Consider the following 16,118-nt stretch of genomic DNA (forward strand, 5'->3'; position numbering starts at 1 on the left):
GCTAGTTTAATCTCATATTGTGCCTTGGCCTTTCTAATTTTGTCCCTACATGCTTGTGTTGGTTTTTTATATTCATTCTTTGTAACTTGTCCTAGTTTCCACTTTTTGCGTGACTCTTTTTGGCTCTTCAGGTTGTTGAAGCTCTCCTGATAAAGCCAGAGTTGTCTCTTATCATACTTCCTATCTATCCTATGCACTGGAATAGTTTGCTTTTGTGCTCTTAATAATGTCTCTTTTTAAAAGTGCCAACTCTTCTGAACTCTTTTTTCCCTTAGACTTGCTTCCCAGGGGATCTTACCTACCAATTCTCTAAGTTTGCTAAAATCTGCCTTCTTGAATTCCATTCTCTTTATTTTGCTGTTGACCTGATGATAATCTCTAATTGCCCGCTTGTTAAATTTTATATACAAGCACATTCATTCTTTCTTCCATGTTGCCCCTCATGAGTGGAAGGATTTGCCTATAAATATCTACAATGTTACCTCATTATCCTTCTTTAAACTCTCCTTAGTCATAATGCCTATGAAAAAATTGACAAGTGTTAGGCCATTGGTGAGCCAAGACTACTACCTATGATGCCTACTAGTATTATCTCAATGTTTGCTTGTATTCGCCTGTGTCTGTATCCATCTGTTGTCTCTTATTTTATATTTAGATTGTAAACTCTTTGGGATAGGAACCATCCTTTTATTCTATGTTTGTACAGCACCTAGCTCAATGGGGTCCTTGTCCATGACTACGATTCCTTGGAGCAATGGTAATACAAACAATAAATTACCCCAACATAATAAACAGCAATATTATATTTGGTAAAAACAAGCAAATCATTGTGTCCCACTCCCAGATGCATTGGATAATTATGCAGTAGTTCTGTGGAACAGGTTACTGTTTTGTTAAAATGAAAGACCACATAAATGATAATATTTATATGAATACTTTAAGTTTAATGCAATCTCCATGAACCCCCCATTTAAAAGTCTGTGGCTAACAGTTTGTGTGACTCAGCAAAAACAGACTACCACGTTAAGTTGGAGTTATGCATACACCATAAAGAACCAGTTTTCAAACATCTCCATTTGTGCATGTACAACTTAGAGGTGTGGCTCCTGACACATGTATGTGTCTTTGCACTCTCTCACTTGTGCACCCAAGTATACTTTTCATATGTCAGTTCTGCCGTCTGCATACACAAGCCTTAGTGCATAATAATTAAACAAGCAATTTAATGGGCAAACCTGTGCATGTACAAATGGAGTCCAAGTTGCAGTGTTTCTAAAAATTTGGCCTGTATGTCTTCCTGAAGAACTTCCCTCCCCCTCCAACCAACACAATCTTGGTCATAGTTAGTCTTCACTTCCCACTTGGTTGTGGAAATTAGTGAGCTAATTACTTAAGCTATACCATCTCCTCAGCATTTTAGGTACAACAGTCAGCTATTCTCCCCCGTCAAATGTCACTAATTTTGACCTTCTGCACTACCAAACTCTATAATTGAAGACAAGAATGTTTCAGCATGATCAGAGTATCAAATCAGTATCAGGACAAATAGTATTACATACATTGGAGCTGATCCTACAGTCCTTAATGACATCAAAAGTCCCTTTTGTCATTGTAAGGACTGCATAGCCAGGCCTATAAAATGAAAGAGTTTGGGTTATCCTGCCTTAGGAAAGTTGCCATCACTGAGCCAACCCACTGATGAAGAAATCCAAACCTGCAGTGGGTGAAATGAATCACAAGCTAGTCAGAACTTACATAAGGGTTACTCTCTCCTGGTCATCAGTTAAATGGCAGGTGGAGCAGAGTGATAACAATAACTTTATAATTAGAAAAAATATTTGAAGTGGCCAGTTTTTTAAACAAAAAGCAATTAAACTATTTTTCAAAACTATTCGAAACCACAGCTTCACGTTGGGGACTAACATTGCCAAATTTAATTTTAAGATAGAACATGTTAAAAGCATTTGCAAAAGCTTCTAGAACACACTGGCTTCCAATTTTGCTATTTAAAAAGAGCAAAAAAACTCCCCAAAATTTATAAAAATCATTAATTTTTGGTAGCAAACCTTACATACCCAGATTCAGACATAAGTCTCTGAAAACAGTTGGTTATAGTGGAATTGCTAGCACAACTTTAATTATGGGTTTAATTAACCCATTTTATAATACTTCTGGATTTCTTTCAAGGAGGTAAAAGGTTTCACAATTTAAGAACCAACTTTTATAAGTTACAAGTTTGTGAAATGGTGTGAAATCAAATAGATTCATAGTTTCCAAGTGCAGATGGGGCACAGCGATCATCCAGTCTGACCTCCTGAATAACACAAGCTGTACAACTTCCTCAAAATAATTCCTTTTGATTGAGAGCATATTTTTTAAATAGTTTACATTTAAGTTTAGGATATAACTGCTATAACCTGAATTTTGTAGTAAAATAAAGATAAATTTTAGTTTTAAGTGTTTCTCATTCTTACGTTTATATTATTTTATTTTGGGGTAAATTACTATTCCCAGGGATAAAACCTCCTAACTCTGCTAGTGTTAAGTAAAATAATGATTTTTATGGAACAAACAGATATGCAGGCATAGACAATACACATTGTATTATAAACATGTTTCATTATTGTAACTATCAGAAAATAGATAGTTTTAAAAATGAACATGTTTAATATTTTCTATTTCATTGCATTAAGCATTTTAATCAGTACCTTTTCAGATTAAATCCAATGAGATAATTACAGAGCACAAAAAGACCTTTTCACCATTTCACTTTTTTTTAAAGTAATTTATTCATGAAAACTACAGCAGATGAAAAGACCAGTATCTCAAAGGCTGTGCTGCTGTGAAAGACAGCATTGTGACTCAGCTTACTGTGAAGCTAGCTATAGATCCTTCTCTCTCTATGTACAGTATGGTTTCATCTTTACAACTGACTAGCAAGTCAAAGCAGAGAAAGTGTAAATACTAGAGCAGGCTGGGAAACTGGTTCCTCTCAGCCTTACTGGGAAATTTCAACCTTTCATCAAAACAGTGAATGCTAGAAAATGGGGGTGGTGGGTGGGGGGTTGGCAGCCAAAAAAAAATTTTTTTTTTTGGCCTAAACTTTATTGTTGTTATTGGGGGTTTGGGGGTTTTTTTGTTTTTGGTTTTTTTGCTCACTCTCTCTCTCTCACACACACACACTTAAGAGAAAAACAGACACTGTGAACGTTTGTTTATTGGAAAACCCAATTTACTGTAGCAAAACAGTTTGATGGGAAATTTTTGATAAGTCCTAGAAAGGTTTTAATACTTCCTTAAAAAGGTAATTAATTTCCTGAGACTAGGAATTTTGGACTCCTAAATTATCCTCACCCAGGGAACCTCTCTCAATAACTTGTGCATGTGATGAGTAGGCAGGGACTAACTCAAACTCTTAAAGATAAGCATGTATCTTCAGTGCTTTGTTAAAATCGGGGTCCATGAATGAAGACCTGACAAGGAAATTTTTAGGAAAAAAATCATAGGGTATTTTAGGATCATCATGTAAAGGGCAAAAGTCAATAGAAACAGAGGGGGAAACAATGAGGCAAAAATCAAGGCCTGAAACTGAACTGAATGAATTGAGACAGCATAGATTAAATTTGGCTGAATCCAAACTTCTGGATTTTGGCCCTCGGTGAATCAACAGGCATTCTTTCTGTTTCAAAGTAATCTAAAGCATCACAACAAAGTGGGCCAGACCTATGTTGGCATGGTGTTCTCTTGTAACATTTTGGAGGTGATTTACCATAATTATATTAAGATTAGAAAACGGAAAAATGCTAGTTTAACCTCACTGTGAAATGGCCTGGGAATGTGCCCTGTACATTAAGAATCTTACATATGCACCAACATGCAAGCAGAATTTGGTCCTTATGTTTCCCAGTCCCTTACACTTCCTTTATGCTGGGGTCCCGTTCAGTCCCTTGATAGTGCTATCTTAAACCCAGCTGTCAGTGACCTCTATGTGTAGGGTGCATTTTATAAATATTTTCCCCACCATTATTAACAGTAAACTTTCCTGGACACTTCTGAATACCCAATTCTTCAAGCTTTACCTTACCCCACTATTCAGTAGCAGAATAGATGAGTGTGCTAAAGCATTCAAACTAATTTTTTTTAAAAGGCAGTAAATGGCAAAATGCAAAGAACATTCAAGCCATTATTTTATAAGTCCCCTTCACAGACTCTCCTTCGAAAGGTAACTATTCTCAGGGGGGAATGGTTCAGGTTGCAGTAAATAGTACAAAGCAATTGTAAAAAAAAATATTCTAAATGATCCTTTCTGTGTCAAAGGGATGACTAGCAAAAGAAAAAGGCAGTTTCAAATAAAAGGCTGTTACTGATGTTTTAAAGGAAGATTTATTTAAAGTGATCTTTTAAAGAAAATATGAAGTGCTTAAATATACCCAGACTATGTTAGAAGTACTGCACAATGTATGTAACAAAAGGATCTTGGCACATTACAGTGTGATTTGAAAGAATGCATGCAGTAGAAATTTAATTCAAACCCGAAACAGTAACGGCCTCACATATTAGATTGTAGGCTCATCATATCCATGAGCATGATTGTGGTATTCAGATAGCATATGCAGGTTTTTTAAACGGTTAAATCTACTGTATGATGAATTAGGCTTATTAGGACAAATACTGCTCAGTTACACAGGTGTGCATTGGAAGTAGAAGTCTTTGAATTAAGAATATTCATTACAAATGTAGTTCCTCTTTCCATTTATACATCATTAACAAACTTATCTAATTTCTTCATATATATTTGTTAGTTTATTTGCCAAATATATTGGATGAGTAATTTTCAGGATAGGGATAGTTTGTGGACTGTTCACTTAGCCTGGAATTTCCAAAGGCATCCAGCTCCTGCAGGCTTCTTTACACATCCCAGTCTTAGACTATTAGCCAGTGTGGGTTTATGTTGTATAGTTGGCTTAGTCTCATAGTATTGTTTCTGATGCCCAAATAGCTGGCCAAAATTTTTTAAACAGCAGATGGTGAATAATGAACAACAAAGTGAATCATGAACTTCCAGTATGAACTTTCTGAATGATTCGTCATCTTTCTTAAATTTATGAAAATTTTAGGTATTCACATATTCAATAGTTGCCTGGATTTAAACAAATAAGGCTCTACATGTAGCAGGGAATCAAGCTCAGGGCTCAGATTTATAAATGAATTAGTAACGAAGTATTTTACCATTCAACCAATTCTAATCTGAGTTGCTCTGGATTTACACCAGTGTAATTTAGAGCAGAATCTAGCCCATTACCATTTATATTAAATTAACAGGAGGCCATTGCATTCTAGCATTTCAAGCTTTTACAGGTGCTTCAGAATCTTCTCTAGCAAGGTATTCTAACAGTAAAAATTAATAGTTAGATGAAAAGATTATGTTGAGTTCTATGCAAATAGAGACACTTACTCTTTGCCCACAGGTTTACAAGATGAAAGGACGGGTGAAACAATACAGATACAAACATCAGTGGATGACCAGAAGAAGGTGATTATAGCATTGCAATGGTTTTTAAATTAATAGGTATGTAACAGAATATATTGGTGCAATCTGACCCTTTTTAAACCTCAAAATACTTATACGTTTTGTTCTCCTTTTAGAAAAGAGAAAATACCCAGAACAAAATTAAACTCCAGACAGTGACTTGAAGGTTTCAGCTTCAGATTTTAAGTTTTCCTGAACCACAGGCATGATTTGAAAATAATGAAGTGCCACACTTTCTAAAGTAGAAGACTCGATTAGGTAATCCTATTACTTTGTCTTGAACAAAAAAATAAATTAAAGTCATAAATGACACAAGAACAGTAACTTCATCCCATTTCAGCAAAGAATTTAAGTCCTATAGACTTTTATTTTGATTTAAATAACTAAAAAGATGCCAATCCAAGGCTTTAGGTCCCCTAATATAATTAATAGAATTAAATCAGCAGGAAGTGATCAGTTCATCAGAAACCCATCCCAACACATACAACAACTCATTTCCACTTCGTCACTTTTAACAGAAGCATATCCTCCATGTTTTCTAAAAACCCCTATCAGACCGAAGGCTTTTTTCCAGCATGCTCAGAAAATCACTGGATTTGGGTTATTTTGCAACAAGGGAAGGAAGAGCTAGTTCCAGAGCCTCGAGCCCTGACTGACAGCATCTTGCCTGCCTTTTACAAATAGGAGTTCCCCCACTGACTGCAGCTGTGGCAGCCTGGCCTGGAAAACGAGGCGATCCCTCATTCATTTGCATTGACTTCTGAAAAACACAAGTTTTTGCCGTTTTATTCAGTAAAAATCGTATTTCTAAATATAAGGTAGAGTGCTGACAAATACCAACTGAGCTGCTGAATGCTTATAATAAAACAGCTTTTAAAACATTAAACATAAAAGCAATCTTCAGTTTTTAACATCTATTTTCATAATACCATCCAATCTACCTGAACATATTACACAAGGCAATTTTTAACTGTGCTCATACATAAGTACTATAACAAGTCCTGTCATTGTTGCATCTTAAGTATATTTATAAAAATAATGGCTCTGGCAGTTTAATTACACATAAGTTTTTTCTGTAGGTTGCTTTGATTTATCAACCCCTTTTTCATGCCAAAGTATAACCTGGGACATACAAATAGCTCCAAAAGATGGAGAAATATATTATATGCATTGAAGCCTTGATTCAGAAAGGCACATGCCTATGCCCCATGGAAACTATTAGTGAAATAAGTTTTTTAAAAAGACTGCTCTTCTATTTAATGTTTTAAAAGCCATTTTATTACACATCTTCAGCAGCTCAGTTACTGTTTGTCAGCACTTTACATTACACTTAGAAAAATGCATTTTACTGAATAAAACTGCAGAAACTTTCAGAAGAGCTTATTTTAAATACATCACACAAATAAATGAAATGGTGTCTGCATGTTATTGTAACCTCTGAGTGAGTTAGTAATGGGGACTGAATATGGACCCTGGGGTTCTAGAAGCATGAGTCTCTAGTGTCTGATCTAAGAGATACAGCTCTATTAGCCAGAGCTGTAGCAGGCTCAATCTCTATGTAACCCAACCACCACTGAGTGGGTATGGGTTACACTAGCTCCTGAAAGAATATTTCCAGCCATTAAACAGCTGGAAAGATACTTTAAGACCACTGCATCTAGAGGTCATCATCAAGAATCCGGAATATCAGATTTTTTTTTAAACGATCAACAGAGATTATGGAAACAGTCAACATTTTCAAACTCAGCAGTCTAGCTTTAGATACCAAAATCCATGTTTAGACCCCCCGCTTTGATTAGTTATATTTTGGCACTACTGCAATATATTCATATTTATATTAGTGGCTAATTTTCCAAGATTCCATGCATGATCAACACTCACTCAATTCAACTGGGACTGTTGAGTGCTCACTATTTCTGAAAGATTAGGTCACATATTAGGTGCCTATACATTGATTTACTAACCACACACAACTTAATTGTTTTGTTCTCAGATACGATATGCTTCGTTCAAATATTCACCTGCCACCTTAAGATGCAGCAGTCACAACAGTACCATATTTTTGTAGTTATGTGAAAGGTTATTTGCAAATGATGTGCAACAAGCCTAACACAGTAAATGTATTCGGAGTGCTTCAAATAGGCAGGTAAAGGGTCATTCACCAAGTTATTAATTATTTCACCTTACCCCTTGTTGTTCTTTTTGCTGATTTTGACATTCAGATTCAGAGGGTCACTGATCTTCTTTTGGTGTGATGTGATGTACCAACACGCTGTAGGATGATGGAATCTTATGACAAATGATCACTCCTAAAGCCTTAAGTGAGTTAAAATATTCAAATTATTGACCTCTCTGGGGTCGGTTTGGTCACGTCATGGATGTTTATATTGAATGATGGATGGGGATATTTAAACTGAAGCCAACTCCTATGACTATCTGGTCAATTGTTCTGGTAACTGAAATTGCCATGAGTTTCTCTGTGGCTGAGACGAAAATGACCAATGACACCCAGCAAAAGGGCCATTCCAGTATCCTGTGTATTGGTGGCAAATGTCAGACTACATTAAGAACCTAGCCAGAGATCGATCTGACTGGCACTCAAAGGAAGCCATGTCCCTTTGGAATTTGCCATGATGATGATTCAGATTATTATAGAATGTATGAGCCTTAATCATGGACCAGGACCCCGTTGTTCTAGACCCTTTAAAAACAAACCAAAACAAACCCCATAAAAACTGTCCTTGCTTCAAGAGCTTACAGTACAAGTATAAAAACAAGAAACAGATGGACACAAATACAGGGGCGTACAAGGAAACAATGAGACAACATTGGTCAGCATCATAGGGTTTCTGTAAGAATCATTTTGTGGGGAAGGGAAGAACCAGAGGAGAACAAGAGATTAAGGAGAAGAATACAGAGAGAATATAGGAGGGGATAAGGGAGATCAAGAGATAGGGTCACTAGGAGAAGTGGAAGGACTGGAGGAGGAGAGCAGATGAGAAACTGAAATTGCCAAGATCCCGTGCAAAGAGAGCAGTGTAGACGGGAGGGTTTGAGGAGTGAGTCAAGAATGGTTAAGAGGCAGCTGGGAATCTATTAAGTTGCAGAAGGAGATTTGTTAAGCCATGAATACTGAAGAACAGAGAGGAGATACTTTTTAATGGAGGAAATCAGTATGATCACAGGATTTTTGAGAGAAAGGTTCTGCAGCATGAGAGGAGGAGAAAGTGGATGCTGGGCGTGAGCCAGGGTGATGGATGGCGGGGCAGACCTTACAATGAGAGAGAGGGGCAAAAGAGTCAAGGGTGGAAAAGAGTGAAGCATGGGGAGAATCAACAACCATATCAATGAAAGAAGAGGAGGAGAGGGCTGAGAGCAGATGAGAAGTCATCAATGCTATTGGGCTGGAAATCATGGAAAGGCCAAATAACAGGGCATGAGAGAGGCTGATGGGTGATGCTGAAAGAGACCAGGTCATGTTCAGAGAGGTAGAACTCAGAAACAGAGATTTGAGAGACCAGTGTTTGGTGAAGACCAAGTCAAGTGAATGGCCCTTTTGGTGAGCGAGAGAGTTGAACTAGGGCTGAAGGTTGGATGAAGAGTTGAGGGCCAGGGAATATGCAGCTAAGGGATCAGATAGGTCATCAACATGGAACTTGAAGTCACCAAGGATGAGTGTGAGAGATTGTGAGAGAGCAAGCCAGGAGCTGAAAACAGAAAGGAAAGCTGATAGGGAGGAGCTGGGCAAATGACAGCAACATGGAGGAGGGGAAATAAAGTCAGATATAGTGCTGCTCAAAAATAAAGAGCTGGAAGCAAAAGAGATGCCCCAAACTGCCATCATGATCTGACCCAGGATGGTGAGTGTGAGACGGAGAGGCCTCTTTAAGAGATGGTAGCTGCAGAGGCAGTGTCAGAGAGAGAAATTTAGATCTCAAACAGCCAGCTGCTAGAGGGGAAAAAGCTATAAAGAGATTATGAATGGCTGAGATCTTCAGACACTAGCAAACAAACAGCCAACAAACAAAGCAGAAAAAATGGGAGTTTGAGTTGACAGGAATTTAGAGGGGAAGGCTCTGACATCCACAGAGACAGCAGTGGTAGTGATCTTGAGAATGGAAGAGACAATGTAAATAATTGGATGTAGAAGCTGCAGAATGTACATTATTCTGGAGCGAGTACCTGAAAGGTGCTTTGTATGAAGTGCCACTGGATAGAACTGATGGAAGAGAAGATCCAAGGTTTTGAGATGCAGCTGGAATCTATGCTTGAGTTTAGAAAGGGGATGTGAGCAGATGGTGGAGGGAAGAAGAGAAGAGGCTGAAGAGAAAACTCAAGATTTGCAGATGCATCCTAGACAAGAGAACTGTGAGAGTAGACTGCTGGATGAAGAAAGTGGTCTGTAGAAGCCTGTGATTATGAGAACAAAGAGGAGGAAAAGACCAGCTAACAAAAGGGAAATAGAGCCGAGGAATAGGTTCACTGAGTTGGAAAATGAAGGAGAGAGGCAGGCAGTAGCAGAAGATGGAAAGACAAAAAAGAAGAGAAGAGCGGCTAGTCCTACATGAAGGAGGAACAGACAATGGAGATAGCCAGAGTTTGGTGCCCCAGGAGGATAGAAGATGACTCACAGAAGATTGCAAGTGAGAACAAAACACAAGAAGAATGACAGCCAGAAAGAACAGAAGGGGGGAGGCCAGAGAATTGCACCAACACCAGAAAGAGGCAGTGACTGTGGACTCCCTATTAAGAAGAATGGACAGGCCTGTCACCAGAGCCCATCTGGAGAGCAGAAGGGTGTATTGTCTGCCAGAAGCTAAGATACGGGATGTGAGGCTGAAGAGGATCATAATGGGAATGAGAAAGAATCCATTGACTGTCCTTCATGTGGGAACACATGATACTGCTAGATTCTCACTAGGATGTGTCAAAGAAGACTGCACCAGGCTGGGGAAGAGGCTTAAAGAAACGGAGGATCAGGTGATCTTCAGTGGCATTTTACCTATTTTTAGGTGAGGAGAGGAAAGGCGAGACAAGATTATGATGGTCAATAGATGACTCAGGCAGTGGTGCTATAGGGAGTGCTTTGGGAAGTTCAACCACTGGGACGCATTCACAGAGGACTGTTCTCATGGGAAAGACTCTACCTGAGTAGGGAGGGTAATAGACTTCTGGGATGGATGTTGGCATAACTGATTAAAAGAGCTTTAAACTAGGAATTTGGGGAAGACGGTTGGGAGATACTCATGTAATCTTCCCAAGTGGGAGGAAATCAAGTAAAAGAGCATACAGCAATAGAGAATGGAACAATAGATGGTAGGAGAATGGACAACAAGAAGAAAGATAGTACCAGTACTAATGACAGTAACAGTCAGGTAGGAGATACTGGCAGTAAAATGAGAATACTAATCTCACAAGGAATCCAGGTGAGGCCAAGTGGAAACAACTAAGACATCTCTACATCAGTAGAAGGAGCCTGGGAAATAAAATGGATGAACTATAACTACTGGTGGAAGTGAAACCAGATATTATAGGGATAATCGACACATGGTAGAATAATAGTCATGACTAGAATACAGGTACTGAAGGGTATCTGCTGTTCAAGAAAGACAGAAATAAAGATAAAGATAGCGGAGTAGCATTGCATATTAAGGATTAAGGAATGGAATGGATAAAATGGATATCAACAAAGAAACTGCTGCAGTAGTCTGTGGTAGTCCACCTGCAACTTTTAGTTAGGTTATGTAGTATTTCATGTTAGCCATGTAAATGGTAATGTATATAGATATTTGGGCAGATTTTTAAAGTAAGGTGGAGGGATGTAATGTTCTGTCCCTTTAAATGTTTGAACACTCCCTCTTCCCCAGTGCAAAAAGACTCACCTTGATGTGGGTTTCAGTTTTTGTTGTCAGAAGAACAATAAAGTCTCCACAGGTTTCTATCAGCTCCCTTTGTGTCTGTGCCTATCTCCTTCTCTGCTTTGTCCATATATAACCATGACAATGCTTGCATCCCAAAGACAGTTATAAAGAGGGCTGCTGTAAATAACTTTCTCTGTTCACAATTCAACAGTCAATGTGATTATTGGTGGTTCTTTAGATTTTCATCTAAGTGTTTAAATCTTCTACATAACCCATAGCAATCAAATTCTTTCTTATTAAAAAAAAATCTGTGAAAAGTGACCTGAAATAGCTAAAACAGCCTTTGAAATTCTCACTTCACTGCTGATCAGGAAAAAGAAGTAAAGTGTGGAGGCATGGAAGTTCATCACATTAAAATGCACCGAAAACTTTGAAACCTTTTGGTGTGTGTCATAAGCGTATATGGATACACAACAAATAAAACTTTCCCTCAGGAGAGCTACATTTTGGAAGAAGAAACTGCCAACCAAACCTGAATTTAACTTTAAAAAAAAAAAAAAAAAAAAAGTCTGCACACACATCTCTGTAGCTGCCTGAGGGATAAGCAGAGGAAAAACAAAGCATTTGTTGCAGCGTTAGAACTTTTTGTCCTTTGACAAAAGTTTTCTCTACAGTCTTTTCACTATATCTTTTGGAGAAGATTCAGGCATCATCTAAGCCAAAACATGAAAAAAAATCAGGTGAAAAATAAATTAGAGTTTATTTTCAGTGCAAATCCACCAAAAAGGTTTGAGTTGTATCCAAGTTGTGACTTAAGAAACAGTGGATACAATCAAATATAATGTCATTATTACCTCAACTTTCTTTGAGGAATTCTCACATTTTTATATTAGAATTATTTTTAGTTACATACCCCTGTTTTACTTGATGGTATTAATCCATTTTCATTTAATAAATATTTAAGAAGTACAGGTAGCATGGAAATGCTGACCAGCCTAAAGCATTTGTTAATCAGTAGTCAGTCAAAATCAGTGTGACTATTTGTTGCATATTAGTCTAGGGCATTATTCTACTTCTTCTGGCAATGATAAACAATGCTAATAATCTGATAAACCATTTAGCAAATGTGGCAAAATTAACTAGTCTTGGGGAACATGCAGGTGCTAGACAATAGCAGCCAGCCAACTGTAAGTGTTATAGAAAGAATCATATCAATCATATCAATACACAATATATTATCTATAATAACTATTATATCAATATATTATCTATAATATGTATCTAATATGTTTGTATCTTCTTTAATTTCCTTTAATGCACAGCCTGTTTCCAGCTTTCAGTTTTGTAATGAGGTTTTGTCTTTTTCATCTGACCAGATCACACTTTAAAATAACACTGATCAAAACAAGTTTTAATGACTATATGAAAGCTAGAATATACATCAAGGCTTCCTCCTTTCTAGAGCTCATACAGAGAAATATAAAAGGAAGACTCATACAAGCAACAAACTTACTTCTGCTTACATGTTTCATTTACCCCATGTCCCAATCCAGCTGTAAATTTGCCTCTGCAGATCTGCATTTTCATGGAGGCTTACTTCTGTTCTTATGGGTTATCTGCCTTCTCTGGGCACTGGATATCTTTCTTTCTCTTATTGTCATACATAGCAATGAGACCCTTAAGATGGACTTTAAAATTAAATTTTTAAAAATCTATTTCATAGGAGAAGTTTTGACACCATCAATCTCCCTTTCCTCTTCCTCCTCTTGTGGCCGCACAGGAGAGTCAATCCAGATCAATTAACTACTGCTTGCTTCATGGCCACATGCGGGAACTGGAAAACTCTGGTTTCGGGGAGTAGTGGAGCTCTCCCCTCATGAGCTGCTACACAGCATTTGGCCACTTTTTTTTTTTCATTTTTATTTCTGCAGCCAATCAGTCTCATATTGTCAATGTTTTTCATCTCGCGTCCAATTCAACACATTAGATGTAATTCTCTTTTTTGTTGGGTTTGCTGTATAATGGCACAAGGAGAGTCTGTTGACTATAAGCATCACTATGGGGATGTCTAGACAGCAAAAGCTGTGCATGGACTAGCCTACCTGAAGTAACTTGAGTTCAGCAACTGCAGGTAACAATAGCAGTGGAGACAGTGCAGGCTCCAGAGTGGGTAGTACAAGCCTGGCATGGACCCTGGGTAGTACTCTGCTCACTAGCCCACTTTGAAGCCCACACTATACTGACTTCACTGCTATTGTTACTCATGCTAGTGGGATTCAGGCTACCTCAGGCAGACTAGCCCACACACAGATTTTGCTGTGCAGACATACCCTAAGGATAGTTTCTTCTGTTGCAGGTTCCCCTGCTGTTTCCAAAATAATTGTCTTTTTCAAGTAAAAGAAGAATAATAGTAATTACTAATACCATTCTATCACAGAATGTTGAAATATTAACTAGAACAATTAGTCTTCACATTATATAGCAGCAATTTGTGACATTTGATGAGATTGCCTCGTCTTGTTCTCCTTTTCCTGACTCTGCCTGTTTGTCTTTAGAACATGAGCTCCTGGGAGTAATAAATAGAATGATTGCTGGACTTTCAGATTCCCATTTGAGTTTGCAGCGCTGACAGAATAAATAGGATGGAGACAAAGGCATATAAAAATACCTCATAGTATGGACAATTTTACTTTAATTTTTGCAGCATTCTTCAGGAGTCATTTATCTTACCTTTTAGAAATGGAGAAGCTGATACAGAAAGAGGTTAATATCCCACAGCACTTAAGGGCATTCTTAAATCACATTGGTGAATTGTGGCATGTGACATGACCAACATCACACAAAGGCAGTGGCAGAGCTAGGTAAAGAAAACAGATCTCATGACAATCATTTCTATTATCCAACCACTAGGCCAATATTAAAGCCAGCAAGAAGTACAGAAAGTAAAAGAAAGACATTCTCTCCTTAGATCTTCTTAGTTGTGAGTAGAAATAACATATACACCATAAGTTAAAGACAGTGAATGTGACTATACTTTATCATGGCTACAGTGCACTTTCTGAAAAGTATGTCACTTGAAACCGATTAAAAAAACTAGACCTATTGAATAATTAATTTTAATGTGTTTTCTATAAAAACAGTAGGTTTAATTTCTCCAAATTCCAGTTAGGATTATGTAGCCTTAATTTAACAAAACTTTGTGCTATGTATGTTTTAATCATGCTCTCAGCTATTTGGAGGAAGTTAACTGAAGCATGAAAATGACATTTAATATTTGATAGGGATAAAGTAAAAATATCATCTTACTGTCTGATTATATTTGTATATATAAAAATTATGATTTTAAGGCACCATTTTACATCTATTACCAAACTCAGTGTGATAATGCAAGCTACAAATGATTCCCTTTCCATTAATAGTTTTTGTTTTTTAAGAGGCAGGGTTTCTGTTTGCCACAAATATAGGAATTGCTGTTTTCACCAATAGGAGGTGATAAACTAGCTATTGTTTATAGTCCATACATTACTAAATATGAGCATGATGAAGCAAATTAGCTAATAGCTTGTTTCAATTATTTAAAATTCAGCAGAGTGATTTCGTATGTGAACATTTTTAAAAAGTGGGATTGAATCATGCAGTTAGAAATAGAAGAGACCTATTCAGTCTATTTAATCCACCCCCTTGCTAGATCAATATGTAATCTCTCAGTAGAAGACATTCCAAATTAATATTTGTCATTACACCTTTGGAAAAAATAAGGACCTCAGGGTGATCCCGGGAAGCTAAGAAACTCAGGCACTGGTGGACCAACTCCAGCAGTCTGTTTGCTTATTTTGTGTGTAGTAGGCTATGTCTCTCTAGCATTCCCGTTAGGAAGCGGGTGGGCCACTGCTTCTTATCTGAGAGTCTAGGGCACAGCCCTCTGGCTATGCTGTTCAGGGTGTCTGCCCCCTTGCAAGGGGAGTTAAAGTAGTCCAAACAAAAAAACCAATATACTTCTGTAGGCCAGAGAAAGCAGAGAACTCAGACTTCAGGAAGCCAAAGAAGAAGAGAAAAAAAGGAGGGGGAAAAGTACTGGTCCTTCTCCTTTTTGAGAGGTCCTGGGCAGCCCAGGCTCACAAGCCATTTCCCCAGTTATGCTTCTTTAGAGTGCCACTCTTCACTGAGCAGGGACCTTCCCTTTCAAGGATCTGCCCGTCTCCAGGCTTGACAAGCTGCACAGGTGCACAGGGTTGAGATTGATTGTATCCAGAGGAGCTCTTTGATGCCTTCTGGAATGGTGTGGGGATCTGACCCACCACATGTGACACTATCTAATCTATTTTGCAGTTTTTAGATACTTGGTAAAGTGTTCCTCTAAGCTGAAACTCTCCAATTATACTTTGGGGCTTTGCATGAATAGAAATGGCCCTATACTTAAAAGTTCAAATCAGGATTCAGATCCAAATTCAAACTCCTACAAAGTCTGGACAGTATTTGGATTCGGTGATCCAGATCAGCCCATTAGAGAGTTGGGCATGTGCTGTGCAGTTCAGCTCCAGATCAGGATCCAAAGCTCCCCAGAATTCAGTGGTAGACCAATTTGGACCCCACTATTAGACAAACTAATTGAGAATTGACAAAATTTTTATTTCTATCATTTTTCTTAATTAGAGTGATTCGATATTTTTAAACAATGTCTCATCAAAAAGAAGACTGAGCAATCTTTTAAAGATGAAAAATCCTTT

The sequence above is a fragment of the Emydura macquarii genome, unplaced genomic scaffold (genome assembly GCF_026122565.2).
Source record: "Emydura macquarii macquarii isolate MOO-44397 ecotype Brisbane River unplaced genomic scaffold, CSIRO-AGI_Emac_v2 contig_2422, whole genome shotgun sequence".
Classification (NCBI taxonomy): Eukaryota; Metazoa; Chordata; order Testudines; family Chelidae; genus Emydura; species Emydura macquarii.